The following is a 9,117-nucleotide window of genomic DNA, read 5'->3' as shown; positions in this document are numbered from 1 at the left end:
TGTGCATTAGAGATGTGTGAACCTACTGCCCTCTCAGTCTGTCTTAGTTTGCAAAGGCTTTCCATGAGGATCTCACGGTACTGAATGTGATTTTTGGTCATTAAAGATAAATACTTCACGCAAACTGGCCCCTAAAGCTCAAGCCAACTGTATTATCCAATGCTAAACCAAGAAAACCCCAAAATTGTTTTTCTCTGGGATAGATGATTTGCAAAAAGGTCTCCCTGATCCCCCTCCTGGCATTTGCTCACCTTGAGTGGTCACTTCCCATTCTGACTCTGGGCTTGGCTATGTGACCTGCTTTGGCCAGTGAGAGAGTAGCACATGTAAAGCATTCAGAGATGTGAAATGTTTTATATGGGGCTTGCTCTCTTTTACTGCTCTTGGAACTGTGAGGACTGCATGAGCAAGCCCAAGGGATCCTGCTGAAGAGGCCACATGTGCCCTGGCTGCTAGTCTACAACTGCCAGAAGTGTGAGTGAGGCCATCCTAGGCATCCAGGCCAGGACTGCCCGAACAACGTACAGTATCATGGGAAAGAATACATTTTTATTATTTTTATGCTACTAATTATGGAGTGGGTTTTGTTTTTGTTCTTATCAAAAGCTAACCGATAGAACTTCTAGTGTTTCTGGACATTTCTGCCGATGCTGTGTTGGACTTATCCAGAGTTNGATAGAACTTCTAGTGTTTCTGGACATTTCTGCCGATGCTGTGTTGGACTTATCCAGAGTTAGTGTGTCAGTCTCCAGTGTGACCCATGTTTCCTGTGGAATAGTCAAGGCCAATTTTGACTATGTTCAGTTTTTGACATATGTTCTTATGTAAGAACCAACCCCCACATAAGCTTGGGTTCCACTTGTTCTCTTTCTGCCTTTTGGTTTCTGACCTCTCCTTTTACTTTTAATTGTCATCTGTATATTGTTTACCTGTTGTACATATACTTTTCTTAAATTTCTTTTATTAAGAATAAATTCAATTAACATAAAATTCACCACTGAGATAATTTTAAAGTGTACAATCCAGTGTTTTTTAGTATATTTATGATGTTGTGCGACCATCACCACTATGTAGTTCCACAAGATTTCCATTATCCCCCAAAGAAGTCCCATACCCACAGTTGTCCCCTCTTCCCATCCAACCAGTAATCTCCTTTCTGCCTGTATGGATTTGCCTGTTCTGGACATTTTATACAATTGGAATCAATACAACTGGTGGCCTTTTGTGTCTGGCTTCTTTTACTTTACATAGTGTTTTTAAGGTTCATATATGTTGTACCATGAGTCAGTATTTCATTTCTTTTTATGGTGGACTAATAGTCCATTGTATGGATATGACACATTTTGTTTATCCATTCATCAGTTGAGAGACATTTGGGTTGTTTCTACTTTTTGGCTATTATGAGTACTACTGCTGTGAACATTTGTTTACAAGTTTTTGTGTGAATATATGTTTTCACTTCTCTTGGGTATATATCTAGGAGTGGAAATGCTGGGTCTACGATAACACTATATTTAACTTCTGAGGAACTGCCAAACTGTTGTTCATAGTGGCTGCACCACTTTACATTCCAGCAATATATGAGCGTTCTGATTTTTCCACTTTCTTGCTAATACTTGCTCTGTTTACATTTTTTTGATTATATGCGTCCTAGTGTGTGTGTAGTGGTATCTTGTGGTTTTGATTTGCATTTCCCTAATGACTATTGATGTTGACTGTCTTTTCATGTGTTTATTGGCCATTTGTATATATTTGGCGAAATGTCTAGTCAAGTCCTTTGGCCATTTTTAAATTGGGCTATTTGTCTTTTTATTGTTCAGTTGTTAAGTATTCTTTATACATTCTGGATGCTGTACTCTTATAAGATGTGTCATTTGCAAATGTTTTAACCCATTCTGTGGGTTGTCTTTTAACCCTTTTTACAATGTCCTTTGACACAGAAAAGTTTTCAAGTTGGTGAAGTTCAATTTACATATTTTTCTTTTGTTGCTTATTTAGGAAACCATCGCTAATATAAGGTCACAAAAGTTTACATCTATGTTTTCTTCTAAGAGTTTTATAATTTTAGTTCTTTAATTAAGTATTTGACCCATTTTGAGCGAACTTTTGTGTGAGATAGGTGTCCAAATTCATTTTACAGTTGTTCCCCCAGCATTTGTTGAAAACTCTATTCTTTCCTTATTGAATGGTCTTGGTACCCTTGTCAAAAATCAATTGACCATAGATTTATGGGTTTATTTCTGAACTCTCAATTCTTTTTTTTTTTTTTTGTCCTTTTTGAGACCGGCCGCACCGCGCTCAGCCAGTGAGCGCTGTGAGCGCACCGGTCATCCCTATATAGGATCCGAACCCGCGGCGGGAGCGCTGCTGCTCTCCCAGCGCCGCACTCTCCAGAGTGTGCCACGGGCTCGGCCCTGAACTCTCAATTCTGCATTGTTGATCTACATATCTATCCTTAGGAAGTACCACTCAGTTTTGATTACTATAACATTGTAGTAAGTTTTGAAATTGGGAGTGTGAGGCCTCCAACTTTGTTCCTTTTTTTCAAGATCGTTTTGGCTATGCAGGAGTAGTATATGAATTTTAGGATCAGCTTGTCCATTTCTGTGAAAAAAAAAGGTAGTTGGAGTTTTGATAGAGATTGCGTTAAATCATTAGATCCATTTGAGAAGTATTGCCATTTTAACAATATAATGTCTTCCATCCATGAGTGTGGGTTGTCTTTCCATTTTTTTAGGTCTTTAATTTCTTTCAACAATGTTTTGTAGTTTTCCATGGTTAAATTTTGTTTATGTATTTTTATTGTAAGATTTCTCAATTCTGTCTGTGTAGACGAGGAATAAATTATAAATCAATAAAGATAAAGGCTTTTAATGTAGCTCTTTAGCTATTTAATGTATACTTTTATTCTAGAAGTCTGATAGTAAGGATACTAGTTTCTAGTCTCAAAAGGTGTTGTTATTATTATTTTGACTATATTCTCTTCATTTTTATTTATTCATTTATAAAATGGTACCTGCCAAAGTGCCATCTACTCCTGGACATTTTAATTTCTGAGCAATTAGTAGTAATGCTATGAAAATTAAATTAAAATGGTAATAGTGATACCAAACATTTACTGGCATTTATGAGCCAAATAACTATTCTAAGTGTTTGACTTGTAGTAACTCAGATAATGAAATTAAATACTAGGTCAGGTGCAGCTTTAAAAGTTAAAGGACTGTGTGATTTTGTGTTCGTGTGTACGTGTGGGTGTATGTGTGAAGCCTTCCCTTTTGAGTGACATTTGGAAAAAAAAACCATGATTTTAACCTAGAGTTCTCAAGAATCAGTTATGGTGAATGGTTAATTTTTAAAAGTTAAGATACTCATAACGGTATTAGTGAACAAAGGAAAGGAGATGATATTTGTCAACTCAGCTTTTTTGAATTTTAATTTTTTCGTCTCTCAATTGAGAATTTGGACCCAATGATCTCTAATCATTAGAGTCCCAGATCCCATATTGTGTAATCTAATGGCCTGGATACAATACCTCTCTGTCCTATGTGTGGTAGTTGAGAAGGGTGTTGTTGCCAGCGGAAGCCTCATTAAGGCATCATATCAAAGCCCCGCAGGAGTTTAAGCCCGGTGAAGGCAGCCCCTGTGTTTACCAAGTGCACTGTAGCATTTCTGTCACAGGGCCTGATATAGAGCAGATTTTATTTATTTACCTATTTTTGGCAACTGGCTGGTACGGGGATCTGAACCCACGACCTTAGGGTTATAAGGCTGTGCCCTAACCAGCTGAACAAACTGGCTAGCCCTTAGAGTAGATTTTAAAGAAAATGTTTGGTTGAAAAATGAATAAACAAATAAACACAGGGCTGGAAAGAAATCCTTTTGGGTTTTGGTTTCTTGTAAGTAGTGGAAATAGCATTTTCTCCTTCGGGAATATGTGTGTGTATTTGGCTTGGGAGTGGGTGAGAGGAAGGAGTATTGAAATGGGATATATTTAAATTAATAGAAGCTATTTTTACTACTTGCGTGACTCCATACTCACCTTTCATTTTGTAGCTCTGAGCCCTTGTCCCAGGATGTGCCCTTGTCCCGTCATCTTCCATGGGGAACAACTTACTTGGCTCTTTATCCTGGCCCAGGCACCTTTGCTTTTTATCTTTCAACCTCCCACCTCCAGGCAAAGTTGAAGCTTGTAACCATCTCTGGTCTAGCACTGATTGCATATCATCTTCCATGGGGAACAACTTACTTGGCTCTTTATCCTGGCCCAGGCACCTTTGCTTTTTTTCTTTCAACCTCCCACCTCCAGGCAAAGTTGAAGCTTGTAACCATCTCTGGTCTAGCACTGATTGCATAGTAATGAAGTTGTTCACTTCTGTCATGTCTGTCTGTTTTACTAGGCTATGGGTACCTTAATGACCATGTCTTCTGTTTTATTTTGTGTTCCAGAGACTGATAACATATCTGGCACTTAGTAGATGCTCAGTTAACAGTTGCTGAGTGTGTAAAGGTGAATCAATTCAGAATAAAGATATGGCAACAACCAACTAACCAACCTGTTGCTTTCCCAAGTGTTTACTGTGTGTGTAAGAAACTTTATGTGCATTTTCTCATTTATTCCTTATGGTAATCCTTTAAGGTTGGTAGCATCATCCTCACTTTACAGATCAGGAAATAGTCTCTAAGGAGTTTAGTAACTTGCATAAAGTTATACAGCTAATAAACGTCAAAGCCAAGATTTAGAGCTGGGTCAATCAGACTCAACAGTTCAGGTTCCTTCTACTAAATCAGGCTGCTTAGCCAGAAGTTCCAATGTAAATAGTTGGTGAAATAAGGTAATGGAGGATAACATAAGGAGAATAAATCTTTAGGATAATATATAAAGAACCACTGTTTATGTCTTCTCAAGTTTTATCAGGAGACAAAATTTTGGTCTTAATATTTATCAGAAGGTATAGGCTTGCCTTCTAGGTGGTTGAATTTTCTGTGTTTAGGACATTAGTCATATGGGGAACAAGTGGGTTTCTAGAATATCAAGCTACATAGAATAATTGAATTTTAGGGCTAAAGACAACATTAGAGATCATTAGTCTCAGTCTATTAATCTTATGGAGATGATATCAGGAGGCCCTCAGAGCATGTGAGTTTGGACTTCAGTTGCCTTGTTCAGTTAAGGACAGAAGGGGTTTCTCTACACCATAAGGCTCACTTTTATATATTCACAGGAAATTCAGAATAGTGGTGGACAGACACTTGTCACCTTAAAGAGGCGAGAACATGAGGGCTTGGTTGAAACACCACTGTTTCACACATCAGAGACAGGCACAACTCCACCCTGGGTCTTGCATGAGTAAGCTCAGAGCTTCTAGCCACCCCAGAAAACAAAACAAAACAAGACAAAACAAGACAAAACAAAAACCTCCTGCTTAGGACAGGATTGATCCTCAGGAGCATTTCAGAGAAAAAAAGGATCCTGTTAGTTGTTTCTTAGTTTATGATTCCAAGACTCTACTAATTTAAAATGCAGATGGATATACTTTTGAAGTAGGAGGTTTCCTTCAAGACTGTCCAGTGATAAGAGAAACTAAAAATGGTGAAGGCTTTGAAGTAGATACTTTCAGTACCTTTGCAGTTTGGCTTCTGAAGTAAATACCAGCAAGGCTTAAATAAAGTGAAATCATCAAGTCATCCAATCAATATTTACTGAATACCTAATGTGTTTCAGGCAGTGTTCTGAGTGCCATATCATGCCAAATATCATATTTTCTTTGGTTTGATATGTGCAAGACAAAGTACCTAGAAGAGGAAAAAAAACTTTGGAATTATGCTTTTGAGAAATTAGTGTGGAATGTAATGGAGATTTATGTATGTGTATAACATTAACTAATTTATTCTGTTGTGACTAACTGAATATCAGTATTGCTTATTTAAGTAAATTTGATTTTCAGAATTTCACATGCCACTGGAAAAAATTGGGCATTGATTTATTTTATAGACTATGACTTCTCAAATCATGGAATTTTCAGACTATCCTGGCAAAACATAATATTGAGATTTAGATCTTAGATATCCGAAAAGGGGAAGTGTCTAGCTTGATGATGGTCGGGGGATGCTTATGAGTGAGAAAAATTTGCTTTGGGGAAGGTAGTAAAAGGAGTAGGGTGATGGGGAAGGGAAAGTTCTGTAAAATACAATATTTCTGTTCAAACCTCTGAAAAATTCTAGAAGTTCTGTGAAAACCACTCCTTAGTTCTCTAACACTCGTAATGGCCTGGGTCCCAGCATCATTTAGTTTTTTCTTTCTAAATGTTTGTGTCATGTGCCCTGTTTAAATTTTTTTTTCCCATGAGAATGTATTTTTGATTCTATAATTGAGTCCAAGTAGAAAAATTATTCTAGTTAAAATTTATTTTAATTTTAGCCATATACTTGGAATACATCTAGTCTGTAAAGAATATGTGTAATTAAAAGTCATTCTTCTCTATAACTAAGGCTATTGCTTTTCTGTTTAACTTCTTTCCTATACTAATAAAATACTCAAAACTCACAGCAGAGGGCCACTATAAAACTTTTGAAAATGATATAGTGAGAACATACTACTTTTAACTCTTATTTCCTATTTACAATTCTGATTAAAATCAAAGAACTTTAAAGAAAATTTTCATGTGCATCATATGAGGAAGTGGTTATAAAGATCAGAACATTATTGTTTACTTTTACTTGTGTGTTGGCATATCTCTAGCCATCTGTCAGAATTCTGTTCATATGTTGTTTCCTTACTTTAAAGAAAATTTTCATGTGCATCATATGAGGAAGTGGTTATAAAGATCAGAACATTATCGTTTACTTTTACTTGTGTGTTGGCATATCTCTAGCCATCTGTCAGAATTCTGTTCATATGTTGTTTCCTTACTGATGTGGTCCACAATACTTTGAAAAGGGGTTGCTGTGGGTTAAATGTGTCCCTTAAAAGTTCATGTATTGGAAACTTGATCTTCACTATAACAGTGTTAAGAGGATTGGAAATTGATTATGGTATTTGAAAGGTGGGGTCTTAAAGAGGTGATTAGATTGTGAGGACTATGCCCTCATTTGGATCCATTCATGGAGTCAGGCATGGTTCTGATGGCTTTGAAGGAGAGCAAGTGAGAAGTTAGCTGTCTCTCTTGATCAGCCCATTCTCACCGTATGATACCCTGAGTTGCTGTAAAGAGTCACCCCACCAGGAAGAAGGCCTTTGACTGATGTGTTTCTGGACTTTGGGCTTTCCACCCTCTGAAACTAAGAAATAAATTTAATTCCTTTGTAAGTTACCCAGTTTCAGATACTCTATTATACTCAACAGAAGCAGACTAATACAGGGGTAATTGTTTCCTCTCCAGTGATCACATATTAGTGACTATTAGGGGCTATTAAGGATTCCAAGACACTTTGCACATACCACTTTTATAGCCCTTAATAGATTGTAATGTCACTGTTTGTTTTTGAGTCACTCTTTCCCATGCTTCTTGAGCGCAGAGGTCACATTTCGTTCATCTTTGAACATCATGTTCATGTCTTCATGGCTCATGCATAGTTCTTCATACATCATGGCTATGTAATAAATGTCAGAATGAGTGATTACATGCATATCTGAAACTATCCTTGTGGACAGATTGGCTCATGAACTCAAAGTGGTGAAAAGGTGGATGAGTGAAGAAGAGGAAACATTTGAGGGAGGAAAGAATGTTGACGGTACTAGAGATGAATAAATGAGAATGGGGTAGTCAAGAATGCTATAGTATATGTCCTAGTTATCTATTGCTGTGTAGGAAACGTCCCCAAACTTAAAGGCACACATCAGCAACCATCTTATCACACTCATGGATTCTGAAGGTTAGGAATCGGACAGTGCACACTGTGACTGTCTTGGCTCTACTCCACAAAGTCTAGGCTTTTATCTTGGAAAACTTGAAAACCGGAGGCTGGAATCATCTGAAGTTTCTCTCACTCATGTCTGGCACCTGGGCTGAAGTGATTTGAATGCTGGGCTCAGCAGGAATTCAGCAGTAGAACTACTGTGTGTGGTTTCTCTGTTTGGCCAGGGCTTCTCTCAGTATGGTGGCTGGGTTCCAAGGGGGAGTATCCAAAGAGCAAGGGAAGTCCAAACAAACCAGACAGGAGCTGCTTGATCTTTTATGACTTAGACTCGGAGGTCACTTCTACTGTATTGTATTAGTCAAAGGAGTAACAAGCCCACTCAAATTCAAGGGGAGGAGACATAGGTCCTGACTCTTAATGGGAGGAATGTTGATGAATTTGCAGCTATTTTTTTTTTTTTTGCGGCTGGCCAGTAAGGAGATCTGAACCTTTGACCTTGGTGTTATAACACCATACTCTAAACAACTGAGCTAATTCGCCAGCCCCCTGAAGCTATTTTTTATTAAGGGCAAAGGCACTATATATCATAAATGGGCCAGATAATGACAATGACAGGTAGGGCAAAAAATGGGAAAGTACATTGTCTATTTACTTTATTGGAGATAGGATATATGAAAGTGTCACTGAGGGCTTGCCCGTTAGCTCAGGTGGTTAAAACACAAGCTTATAACACCAAGGTCATGCATGTGTTCAGATCCTTTTACCAGCCAGATGCAAAAAGAAAAAAGATGTCATTGGACATTTTCTAAACAGTGGTTAGATCATGACTTATATCCATGATATTTTTTTGAATGTAGTTTATAATTTTTATTTGTTACAAATGATGTAAGAGCATGTTTTCTATGGAATTAGTATTTTTTAATTTTTATTTTATTTATTTCTTTTTTATTATCATAATCATTGTTACAAAGCATACTTATTCTTTATGCCCCTTATCCAGTCTCTCCCCTTCCTCCTCCCCCTCCCCCTTGGAATTAGTATTTTTATCAGTTTATATTTTTTCCTCCGAGAGATCAGGTATATAAAAGCGGGCATTTCAGTTGTGAAAATTCTTCATTAATTGAGCCCCACAAGCCTTAAAGGTAAGGGTAAATATTCCTTTGGTCAAATTCCCCTTCATAGTATGATCGGTAGTTTCAGTTGTGACGCCGATCGTTAGTAATCTTTCTAATGTTTCTTTTCTTTTCTTTTTTTTTTTTT

General features: G+C 37.4%; 1 protein-coding gene across 1 annotated transcript in view; it reads left to right on the top strand.

Annotated features, from left to right (window-relative positions):
- Window positions 1-9,117, top strand: part of TEC (tec protein tyrosine kinase) — a 130,259-nt gene that overhangs the window by 24,943 nt on the left and 96,199 nt on the right. The gene's annotated exons all lie outside the window — the stretch shown is intronic.

The sequence above is a fragment of the Galeopterus variegatus genome, unplaced genomic scaffold (assembly GCF_000696425.1).
Source record: "Galeopterus variegatus unplaced genomic scaffold, G_variegatus-3.0.2 Scaffold1193, whole genome shotgun sequence".
Taxonomy (NCBI): domain Eukaryota; kingdom Metazoa; phylum Chordata; class Mammalia; order Dermoptera; family Cynocephalidae; genus Galeopterus; species Galeopterus variegatus.
This window is presented reverse-complemented; position numbering and strand designations above follow the sequence as displayed.